The sequence below is a fragment of the Sebastes umbrosus genome, chromosome 10 (genome assembly GCF_015220745.1).
Source record: "Sebastes umbrosus isolate fSebUmb1 chromosome 10, fSebUmb1.pri, whole genome shotgun sequence".
Lineage (NCBI taxonomy): Eukaryota > Metazoa > Chordata > Actinopteri > Perciformes > Sebastidae > Sebastes > Sebastes umbrosus.
In genome coordinates this window covers 11,874,924-11,886,442 of record NC_051278.1, presented here as the reverse complement: position 1 = coordinate 11,886,442, position 11,519 = coordinate 11,874,924, and the positions used below count along the sequence as shown (strand labels likewise).

The 11,519-nt window shown below is 44.5% G+C and overlaps 1 long non-coding RNA gene across 1 annotated transcript in view; it reads left to right on the top strand.

The window, feature by feature from the left end:
* The window catches only part of LOC119495880, a 28,532-nt gene extending 23,863 nt beyond the window's left edge, over nt 1-4,669 (top strand). The window contains exon 3 of the long non-coding RNA XR_005208586.1: nt 4,242-4,669. This is a non-coding gene — a long non-coding RNA (uncharacterized LOC119495880). The remainder of the gene's footprint in view (nt 1-4,241) is intronic.
* Nucleotides 4,670-11,519: the final 6,850 nt, after the last annotated feature.

Below are 11,519 nucleotides of genomic sequence, written 5' to 3'. Positions count from 1 at the left end.
ATACATAAGTGTCCCCAATTTATCAAACTATTTCTTTAAAGCAATATATTATAACAATAATCAAATGATAATGTTAAAACTAGAATTACCGCCTTGTGGTTGTATGCCTCCACCAATTAGTCATCACTTGATCATTTTATCCTATTGGACATTTGTATAAAATTCTCATAATTAGCATATGAATTCTTGAGTTATGGCCAAAAACATGTTTTGTGAAGTCAAAGTGACCTTTGACCACCAAAATCAAATGAATTCATCCTTAAGTTCAAGTGTACGTTTTTGCCAAATTTGAAGAAATTTCCTCATGGCGTTTCTGAGACATCACAAGAATGGGACAGACGTGAGGTCACAGTGACCTTGACCTTTGACATTTGACTACCAAAATCAAATCAGTTCATCCTTGAGTCCAGGTGGACGTTTATGCCAAATTTGAAGAAATTCCCTCAAAGCGCTCCTGAGATACCGTGTTCACGAGAATGGGACAGACATGAGGTAACAGTGACCTTTGACCGCCAAAATCTAATCGGTTCATCCTTGAGTCCAGGTGGACATTTGTGCCAAATCTGAAGAAATTCCCTCCAGTTATTCCTGAGATATCACGTTCACAAGAATGGACTGGACGTACGTACGTATGTGCGGACAACCCGAAAACATAATGCCTCCGGCCACGGTTGTCGCCAGCGCGGAGGCATAACAATGTGACAATGTCAAAGGAGTCGCTTGTGGTGATGATATTGAACCTGCAGCTCCCTTCGGTTCATTGTTTAGCTGTCCGACCCACAACTTTACTGTTCTAGTTCACTCTCAACGCTCTGTTGCTTTCGGCTTCAGCAGACAGCTACCTTTCTCAGTAGCAAACAGACAAAGTTAGCAACTAGCTGGTGAATATAGTGGAGCATTTAGCAGCTAAAGAGACGGATATTTTTCTCAGGAGCTGGAGGAGACCAAAAACAGAGCTAAAAGAGAGAGAATATTGGACTTTCATCAGGTGACCAGAAACTGAAGGAACTGGCCTTCTACCTCCGAGAGGTCAAGGCCCAGTTACGTGCTGGTTAATCTTGTGTGACAAAGAGATTTTCCAAACAGACGGGTTAAAGCATAATAATACAATTTATTCCGAACAATTAATGTTGCATAAGTAAAATAAAAGAGTTTACAGATATCTGGATCCAACCTACGTGTCCCTGACAACATACAGTGCATGGGTCAGTTCGCGAAGTCTGAACCCCGAGCTATCCCTGATCCAGCCTATTCATGGTTTACACAATAGTAATATTCATGAGCTTATGACACGTGATATTTTTGCTGCATATCTTCTTCTTTGTTATCTCCTTCTGACTCCTTTCTCTCCTTGACCTTGCAAAAAGAACAGAGCATGCAGTTCCCGCGTGCCTTCCTGTCCTCGCAAACACTTCAAGCACAACAAATCCAACAATCAGGTTATTGCAGGTCATTGTAAGCACTTTTGTACATAATAAATCCAACAGACCCTCTTTTGAACTTAACTAAGTTCACCTACAGATAATGTTACATACAGATATATTTATTATAAGCATAGATAATGTTACGTACAGATGTATTAATTATAAGCATCATCACACAACCTCTTCAGGATCAACATCTTCACTATCCCCCACCATTTCCAGGAGACCCTGTCTCTCCGCTTGGAACATGGCCATCTGATAAGAAGGAGGTGCATCCGGATGCTTTCGTTGCACAGCAGAAATAATCACACGCTCAGTGAGGTGGCGAATACATGGAATACAGCAACAACCGCATAATACTAAGCATGCACACACAGCAAGGATTGAGGAGAATAGAGATACCACCATGGACTTCCATTTCCCAAAGGTACGGTCTAACCAGTCGTTAATGGGGCTGTTGATACCTGAGTCATCCGGAGCCCCTCTAGCGCCTTAGTTACAGTCCCGTCCGGCGCTGTATTGTTAGGGATGAAAATACAACATGAGTCTTGGAACATTGAGCATACACCGCCTTTCTCTGCCAGCAGCATATCTAATGCCATTCTATTTTGGATCACCATCAGTGACGTAGGAGCCATTTGTTCAGCTAGTCCGGCAATTGCATCACGGGTTAGATTAGTCAAACGGAGAACATTATAGTGGATGTAGTTAATGCGGTCAACATTTTTGTTAGGAGTGATAGGGATCAGAGCACTTATTATAGGTATGTTTTCAAAACCTGCAGCTATTTGGTCAGCTAGTTTATATTCATTAGGGAAGCTACCTCACTACATCATTCTTTATAATCTTGGTTTAGCCTTCCCCCCCTTGTAGCCCACACCTTCCACCCTGCTTCTGAGTGAAAGCATTGTCTATTGTTAAAGAGTTACTTGTGATTAGCCAGTTTTAGCAGAGTGCAGAGGCGAGGATGATAAGTAATGTATCTAAACTAGTACAGTCTGTGCTTTCCCAGGTTATTCTTTATCCTTTTATCATGAATAACTAAAATGGTAACTGAAAACACGAAAATACATGAATTGCATTAAGATAGTAATATGAAATGAACGAGGACAAGAGAGGTAAACACAAATGCTACAGTAAACGCTACTAGCAGTTTGTCGTACTGCATGATGCTTCTAGTTTGTTTTCCTGCGCGCAACTGAAAAACTTTTATCTGGGTGATCCTATTTTATACTGGTTTGGGAAAGGAAGTGAAATTTCTCTCTGGTGGATTCTCCCCACCCCTGGTTTCTCTTTTTTATCTATTTTTATCTATTTTTGTCTATTTTTGTCTATTTTAGCATTTATTCTAAGCAACAATTTTTAATACAATGTGATATATAATGTTTTTCAAAAACCACCTAGATGAGTCCACCTAAACAACCATGTTAGCCTGATTTAACTGTAAATACAGGCAAGACCTTGTAACCTTCTTTCCCTTATGTGTATCTCATCACAGTCACAGTTTATACAGTATATGAAAAATAAAAAATTATACGTGACCCTCTTTTCACGTAGCCTGGGCTCCTTGTGGGGCTGCCTCCTCTGCTTCAGGTCCTGTCCTGCTGCTGGAGCACTGTGTTAGGTGCCACCAGTTGAGTCCTTTTCCTGCAAGCTGCACAGCTGTTGCAGTTCTGGCCAGAACCTTGTGTGGGCCTGTCCAACGTGGCTCCGACCACTTCCTCTTTAACACCTTCAACCAAAGGTGTTCCGGGGGTCCAGGGTCAGGTCCTGGAACGTCCTCTGTGACAGGGGTGACAGGTTTGTCACCTGTATAGGAGAGAGCTGACACAAGAGCATTAACCTTCAAATAGTATGGTCTGTAACCGAGGTCAGGAAGGGGAGAGGGGTTTTGGGACGGCCCTGGGAAAGGTCGGCCACACGTAAGCTCAAATGGTGTGAGTCCTGTTGACCGATTGACCGAGTCTCTGATGCCTATCAATGCAATGGGCAGGGCTTCAGTCCAAGGGAGCCCAGTCGTGCGAACGATTTTTAGCAGTTTTAACTTAATGGTCTGATTAGCACGTTCAACTTTTCCTTGCGATTCTGGGTGGTACACAGTGCCAAATTTGTGTTGTAGTCCCAGAGCCTTTTCAACAGATTGCAGGTCTTTATTTTTGAAATGTGAACCATTATCTGACCTGATCAATTTAGGAAACCCATGTTTCGGAATGTACTCATTCACCAGACATTTAATGACTGATTTTGCGTCCTCTTTTCCCGTAGGGTAGGCCTCAACCCAACGTGAAAATGCGTCCATAATTACTAGGAGGAATCTTTTCCCCCCAGCCCTTACTCCCATATCTGTGAAATCAATAAAGATTTCCTGTCCCGGGGCAGTGGGAGAAGGATGTTTTCCTGCCCTAGGAGTGATGGTAGGTCTGATGTTACATGTACTACATACGTCACACTTAGTCAAGAAGTCAGTTATAGTAGCATGTTTCCGGGGAATCCACCAGTGGCGGAGATCTCGTAACATCTGTTTGTGGCTTTTATGGTCAAGTCCATGAGTCTGAGTCAATATTGAGGACACCCAACAGGGGAGCATAACTATTTGATCTCCGTTATACCATATACCATCAAACTGTTCTATAGCTCCCTTATCTTCCCAGATGGTTCGTTCTGCTGCTGTGGCAGATTCTTGAGCTTGTATAATGGAGAAATCAGTTATCTCAGAACCGAGATCTGCTGTGGTCATGACCATCATAGTAGGTAAATACCCTGCCGCCTTTTTAGCGGCTGCATCAGCTGCTTCGTTTCCTATACTCTCTAAGTCAGTATTGTTGGAAATATATCATGATAAAACTGTTGTTGTGTAACAAACTTAATTATGTTGTGAGTTTAGCGAGTTTGGTGTTAAATACTAGGCTTAGACTGTCTACAGATAATTGACTGATGTAAGACGGGGCAAGAATGATCACATGGATTATCTCGTGATGGAATGTTGAGTGGGCCTGTAAAAGGAATAGCTACAAGGACGAAAGGGCCTTGGGGGTAAAAGCGGATGGGGGAAGGGACAGGATGACCATGCAAATAATGTTGTGTATTGGGTCTGCAGAAAGCCTGACCCCTTCCCCAGGGTTCGCCTGCTAATGTGTATAAAGGTAAACGTATAGCAGAGCTCGGGGTTCATTCTCTGCGAACTGACAACCGTGTTGCATGGTATCAGGGACACATTGATGAATCCAGAACTTCTGTAATAACTCTGTGCGACGCGAGCCAGAGACTGGACGACTCAGTGAGAGAGAGAATAAGGGATCCCTGACTACAAGGCAAAAGGTAAGCAGAACCTGTTAAATCAAATCTGCATATTGGCATAGGCTCTAAATTTAATCTCTCTTGCTGAGTAAGACACATCTCTGTTTATTTAAAAACATCAAGTTGCATAGTTAAAAGGATCTGGGATCCTAAAGGATCTGGGATCCGCTAATGATCTGGGATCTTAGTTAATAAGGATCTGGGATCCGCTAATGATCTGGGATCTTAGTTAAAAAGGATCTGGGATCCGCTAATGATCTGGGATCTTAGTTAAAAAGGATCTGGGATCCGTACTGTGGTGTTTGGAACACTAATAAACTGTATTGATAGTGTACATCAGAGGAAATTTAAAACTGCCTCAGATACCGGGCCAGCACCGCTGACGGGAGACCGTTAGTAGAAGCTTGTGTTGGTGGGATCTGTGGTGGGGGCATAACGACCCAATTACTCTGATATCACTACTGTTTGAAAACTAAAAGGAGGGAAGTTGCCCTTTTAGTAACGTCTGGGACGTTAGAAAAGCGTTTGGAACGCTGCGCTTGGAGCGCTAGAGTAGTGCTCTTGGAGCGCTAGTTTAGTAACGTCTGGGACGTTAGAGTTTAGTAAAAATAGCGCTTGGAGCGCCTGTATGAGTGTACATTAATAACTAGTATTCAGAGGAAAATTAAAACTGCCTCAGATATCGGGCCAGCACCGCTGATGGGAGACCGTTAGTAGAAGCTTGTGTTGGTGGGATCTGTGGTGGGGGCATAACGACCCATTTACTCTGAATCTAGTTACTGTCATAAACTGAATAAACCTGTGTGAAATAGTACTGGACAGAATGGACGGAGAATTTGACAAAGATTGGGAGGAGAAAGGCGGTTGTAACAAAAGTGGGTTAACCTTCGGCCAACAGTGGGCGAAAGTAAGGACAAATGTGATATGCACCTTTGACCCAAGGAAAAGGGCAGAACGAACTAGGGATTTGGATGACTGGTTCAAAGGAATGATAGAAAAAGAGGAGTTTCCCAAAGAGGACTCTAAGGCAGCTGTTACCCTGGCAGTTCGAAAGACCATATCAAAGCAGCAAGACGATTTGGCTGAAAGTAGAAAACAATTGAAAAACAGCAACATGTTCACACGAGCAAAAGCAAAAAAATTAGTAGAACAAAAGGCCAAAGCTCTGGCCAAGGTTAATGGTGTGTATCTGGCCTCAGTGACTGAATTAGGCCATCAGTGGTCTTCAAAAAAGGAAAAACAACAGCCTAAGACAGAGAGTACTCTGTACCCTAAACTAGGTGATTATCCTGACCCATTCCCCGATCCTCCCCCCATGCCACAACATCAAATGATAATGAGAGAAACACCAACTACACCTCCCCCATATGTTGACAAAGACTTCCCTCCCCCACTCCCTCCCCCAGAGACTGATGAACCCGACCCTCCAAAACCTATCGTGACTATCCAAATGCCTCTGTTCAAAGTAAACGGGGGCAGACTATGGTTAGAAGAAGATCCCAAGATACAAGAAGTAGAGAAGATTTAGAAAGAAGGACCCGGCTCCTAGAAATAGGCCTGCTAGGGTTAAACAGAGTGGGAAATCAGCCTGGGGTTGTGGATCTAATGGGGGAGACAATCTCAGAACAGAACTTAACATCTCCCATATCACCACTGATGGTCGTCCCCCCAAGCAAATCCTCTGACCCTAAGGGTAGGCGGGTAGATGAAGAAGAAACTGAGCAGGGGAAAAGAAGAAGAAAGGAAGAGAAGGATGAAAAGAAACGTAACGAGAAGGAGGAGGATAGAATGTGGGAGGAAATAAGAAGAAGAAGGATAGCGGAAGAAAGAGAATTACAACAAGACTTAGAAGAAGCATGCGGGAAAGACGAGCATAGTGACGGTGGTGACTCATCTGACACTATGAGTCTGTGTATGAGGACAGGACCCCTGTATACGTCCAGCAGGGAGAGGGAGAGATCGATGAGGCAGGATGAAAGAGAGAGGTCAAGGAGGGAAGATGACAGAGAAAGGGAAGATGGTAAGGAACAGTTTCATTGGCAAAGGTCTGGGGAAAAACCACAACTGTATGAGAGAGGAAATAATGGTAATGACGAACCTGGTATACTGTCTGGACGATTTACTGCCCAATTAGACACCGATGGTGGGCCATTACATGGGTATGAATTGAGAAAAAGAGGACCAGATAATAAAGTAATGAAGAAATCCGCACAACATATGCTCCCAATAGTCCAGGGTACAGGTGGCCCTAGATATCAGCCATTTGGGGCTGGAGATAAAGGGGCTATTTTGGCTTTAATGCCCGAACTAACAGAAGGAGGAGGAGCATGGTTAAGAGCATTGGACGCGCAGACTCGGGGTGTGGAACTCTCTATGGGAGATGTGAGAGCACTTATGGGCGGGGGAGGAGTGTCAACATGGGTTCAAAGAGAATTAGAGGAAGAAGCAAACACCACTCGAGTGAATGATGACAGACCCTGGGCAAGCTATGCCACTCCTTTAGGGGACAGTATAAGGGCAAAATATCCCATACCTGCAGGAAAATTACATAGCTTGGTCTTCAAAATAAAGCCAGACGAATCCGGAAGACAATATCTAAATAGGTGTAGAAAAGAATGGGCAGATGCATCTGGACATAATCCAGATAAAGTAAATCACCAACACCCATTCAGGGCTGCAGTCCTAAAGTATGCACCCCACGGAGTGAAAGACGCTATGGATAATAATCCCGATATGCATGGGGCTGATGTGGGGAAATGGGAAACACACTTCCTACATCATTGGAGCAAACATGAGGATAAGAAAGATAGTGAGATGGGGGAAATGAGGGAAATAGTGGCACAATTAGCGAAACTACAGTTAGCATCAGCTAGGGACAGTGCTACAGAGGATAAGAAGAACAAAAAACAGAAACAAATGGTGCAAACACCTGCACCTATCCCACCTCCCGCACCTGCCCCACTTCCAGTTTCACCATATCCGCAATATTACGCACCCCAGCAGTATGGCCCCCCACCACCTGCCCCGTTTCAATATGCACCTTATCAGAACAGACAGGGACAGAATAGAGGAAGAGGAAGGGGGGGAGGACGAGGAAGAGGAAGAGGAGGACCCCATGGAGGAGGAGGTTGCTTCCTATGTGGAAGCCTGGATCATTGGGCAAGAGAATGTCCCAGCAACAACCAGCAGCAGAGTCAGGGTGGGCCACCCCCACCCCCACCCCCACAGGCTCCCAACCAGCAGTACGCACCAGTTCAGGCTTCCCTCTATCAACAGCCCCCACCCTGGGGACTATAGGGAAGCCTAGAAAGCAGAAAAGAGCAGGGATTGGCCGAACCTTGCTTACAATTAACAGTGAACGGAAAAAGAAGATGGTTCATGGTGGATACCGGAGCCCGGTATTCAACCATGGCAGAACCACAGTGCCAACTATCCTCTCACTATGTGTCTGTTTAGGGTTTTCCGGCCAGGAACAACAGTTACCTTTTACGGTACCCCTCACTGTTAAAAATGGAACTCAGAGTTTGATGCATTCTTTTTTATATGCACCAGAATGTCCTAGAGATCTTTTGGGAAGAGATGTGCTGGCTGCACTGGGAGCTTCAGTACATTGTTCCAAGGAAGGAATATCAGTGGAATTCCCGAATGGACAAATAGTACACTGTTCCGGGTCAGCAGGGAAAACACATCAAATGATGTTAAAAGAACTATCAGACCCACAGAACATAGAACCCATGGCTGAGATATATTGGGTTCTCTTGGATGACCCAAACCCTCTACTGGTCTTTTATCTACAGTGGCAACCATGGATTCGAGCCCTTCATCCCTATCTCCCCGTTCCTGATCCTCCCCACTGCACACTAAATTATGACAGGGAAAGTAACTTACAATATCAAGATGAGTTTCAACAGCAGTTAGCTGATAAAGAATGGTGTTTACAGGTGACAGACATTATAATAGGACCACAAGGGGTGGCCGCTGTAGTGTCTCTAACCCCAGAGCAAACGGAATGGTACCGTCTTTCAGATTATGCTGTTCCCCATATCTCATTAGCATTAGCTCCAAAACATCAAGCAAAAGACTTAGGAAATATGTGTAAAGAAGCAGGGCACCTCACCGGATGGGAGGAAACCACATTAAAGGGAGTATGGGTGGCTGACCAGGGAAGACATTACAAAATATCATATTTTGGGACCGTAAGGGGAAGATGTGAGAATGTCTCGTTGCAGCGTCATCACGGATGTGAAATGACCGATGGGGAAGGAGCTACTTCCATGTTGGCTACTCTCCCTTCCTCTTTGTGGTCTACAGGACCATTCGATGTGGGGAGATGCAATATGGAACCAGTGACCTTTGAAATGAACTCATACTGTCCCATTTGGAAACCACAATACAAACATAAAGTAGAAGCAGCAAAAGGGATCTCTCCTACCATTAAGGGCCTAATAAAAGCAGGGGTGTTAAGAAAATCGTATTCACAGTGGAATACGCCCATCCTGCCGGTAATAAAGCCCTCTGGATCGTATCGAATGGCTCATGACCTTAGAGTCATAAACAAGGAGGTGTTGACTCAAGTCACACCAGTGCCCAACCCCCACTCTGCTCTCTCAATGCTCACTCCGGCTCACACCTTCTTTACGTGTATAGATCTGGCTAATGCTTTTTTCTGTCTACCATTAGCAGAACATTTACAGGATATTTTTTCATTTACCTATGAGGGACAAAGATTAACCTATAATGTCTTACCACAGGGGTTTATCCTCTCACCCTCTATTTTTAATGAAACATTGAGACAACACTTAAAAGGGTTGGAACTCCCAGAAGGATGTTTTATTGTACAGTATGTTGACGACTTGCTGGTGGCAGCACCCTCGGCCGAGGGTTAGGGCGACCCTAGGCATGTGTTGTTGTTAAGACTACATAGTTGTGGCTATAAGGTCTCTAAAGAAAAACTCCAGTGTTGCAGAGCGCAGGTATCATTCTTGGGAAGAATGATTACAGCTAAAGGCACTGCTATGTCACCTGCACACAGAGAGTCGATTTTGCATCACCCAAAACCACGAACGGTGAAGGAAATGTTATCATTTCTAGGTCTAACTGGTTATTCCAGACAGTATATTCCTAACTATGCAGGAGACACACAGTTACTAAGACAAATGGTAACTATGGCTGGGATGAGGAATCTTACTGCAGAACTGGAATGGTCGCAAGAAGGGGAGGAGGGGTTCATCAGACTGAAACAAGAGATGGCTGAGGCGGCTGCTTTAGCCCTCCCTGATTACTCCCAGCCCTTTCATCTTGACGTTTCGGAACAGCTCTCCACAGCACATGGTGTTCTATTTCAGAAGCAAAGAGGGGACAGGAAAGTACTCTATTACTGCAGTATTTTACTGGACACACCAGAGCAGAGAGCTAGTCCCTGTGTAAGATATGCAGCTGCACTGGCTAAAATAGTGGAGAAAGTGGGTCATATCGTCATGCACCACCCACTCCAAATTCTCACTTCCCATAGTACTGTAGCCTACGTTACATCAGCGTGTTTCACTCTCACTCCATTGCGTCAAACCAAGATCTTACAGATATTATCAAAACCACATGTTTCCTTTGTACACGAAGGCTGTAACATGGCAGACAATATGGTTGAAGGGGGGGGGAGAAAAACATTTATGTGCTGAAAAATCCGAACCTTTTGTGAAATTGAGACCAGAACTCGACGCTTTACCGCTAACCAATCCTGATCTTAGCCTTTTCACTGACGGCTGCTGTTTCAGGCACCCTACAGAGGGACTTAAAGCTGGATATGCTGTTGTATCCTGTACTGACGACGGTGCAAATCCTGTAACCATGTCATCTGCCCCACTTGAGGGCAAACAATCAGCTCAAGCTGCTGAGCTAACTGCCATGATATGTGCTCTTAGATTGGCCGAGGGTAAAACTGTCAATATTTTTACAGATTCAGCTTATGTATGTAACGCAATACACAGGGATATGTCAGGTTGGGTCCAGGCAGGATTCAAAACAAGCGGAAATAAATCTATGGCTCATGAAGGACTCATGAAAGACTTATTGGCTGCTGTCCACCTTCCGGAGAAGGTGGCTGTGGTAAAGGTAAAAGGACACTCACAGGGTAGTGATCCAGAGAGCATTGGGAATAACGCTGCCGATGAAGCAGCAAAGGCTGCTGCAGGGTATGTCGCTGAATGCATAATGTTATTAGCTGAAAACATAGGAAGTTTTATAGATGATGTACAAAAAGCTCAGGAGGACGCTCCCGAGCATGAGAAAAAATCCTGGGAAGACGCAGGTGCCTCTGATTGTTTCACTGGCTTATGGCAGAAGAATGGGAAAACTGTCATGCCCGAGGGATGGATCCCGTCAATGTTGAAACAGACTCATGGTTTATGCCACGCAGGAGTAGCAATAATGATGTTCGCATTGGATGCATGGTGGTTCCCTCAAAAGAGGAAAGTTGTGGTGGATTTTGTACAACAGTGTGCTGTTTGTCAGGCGTGTAACATAAGACCCACGGACAAGCCTCCAGTGGGCACATATCCGAAACCACAGGGTCCGGGGGAACAAGTGATTATGGATTTCACTGACATGGGTGTCCGGGCTGGGGGGAAAAGGTTTCTCTTGGTAATTGTAGATGCCTTTTCCAGGTGGATTGAGGCCTATCCCACTGGAAAAGAGGACGCGAAATCAGTCATAAAATGCCTGGTTAACGATTATATACCAAAACATGGTTTTCCAAAACTAATCAGATCCGATAATGGTTCTCATTTCAAAAACAAAGACCTA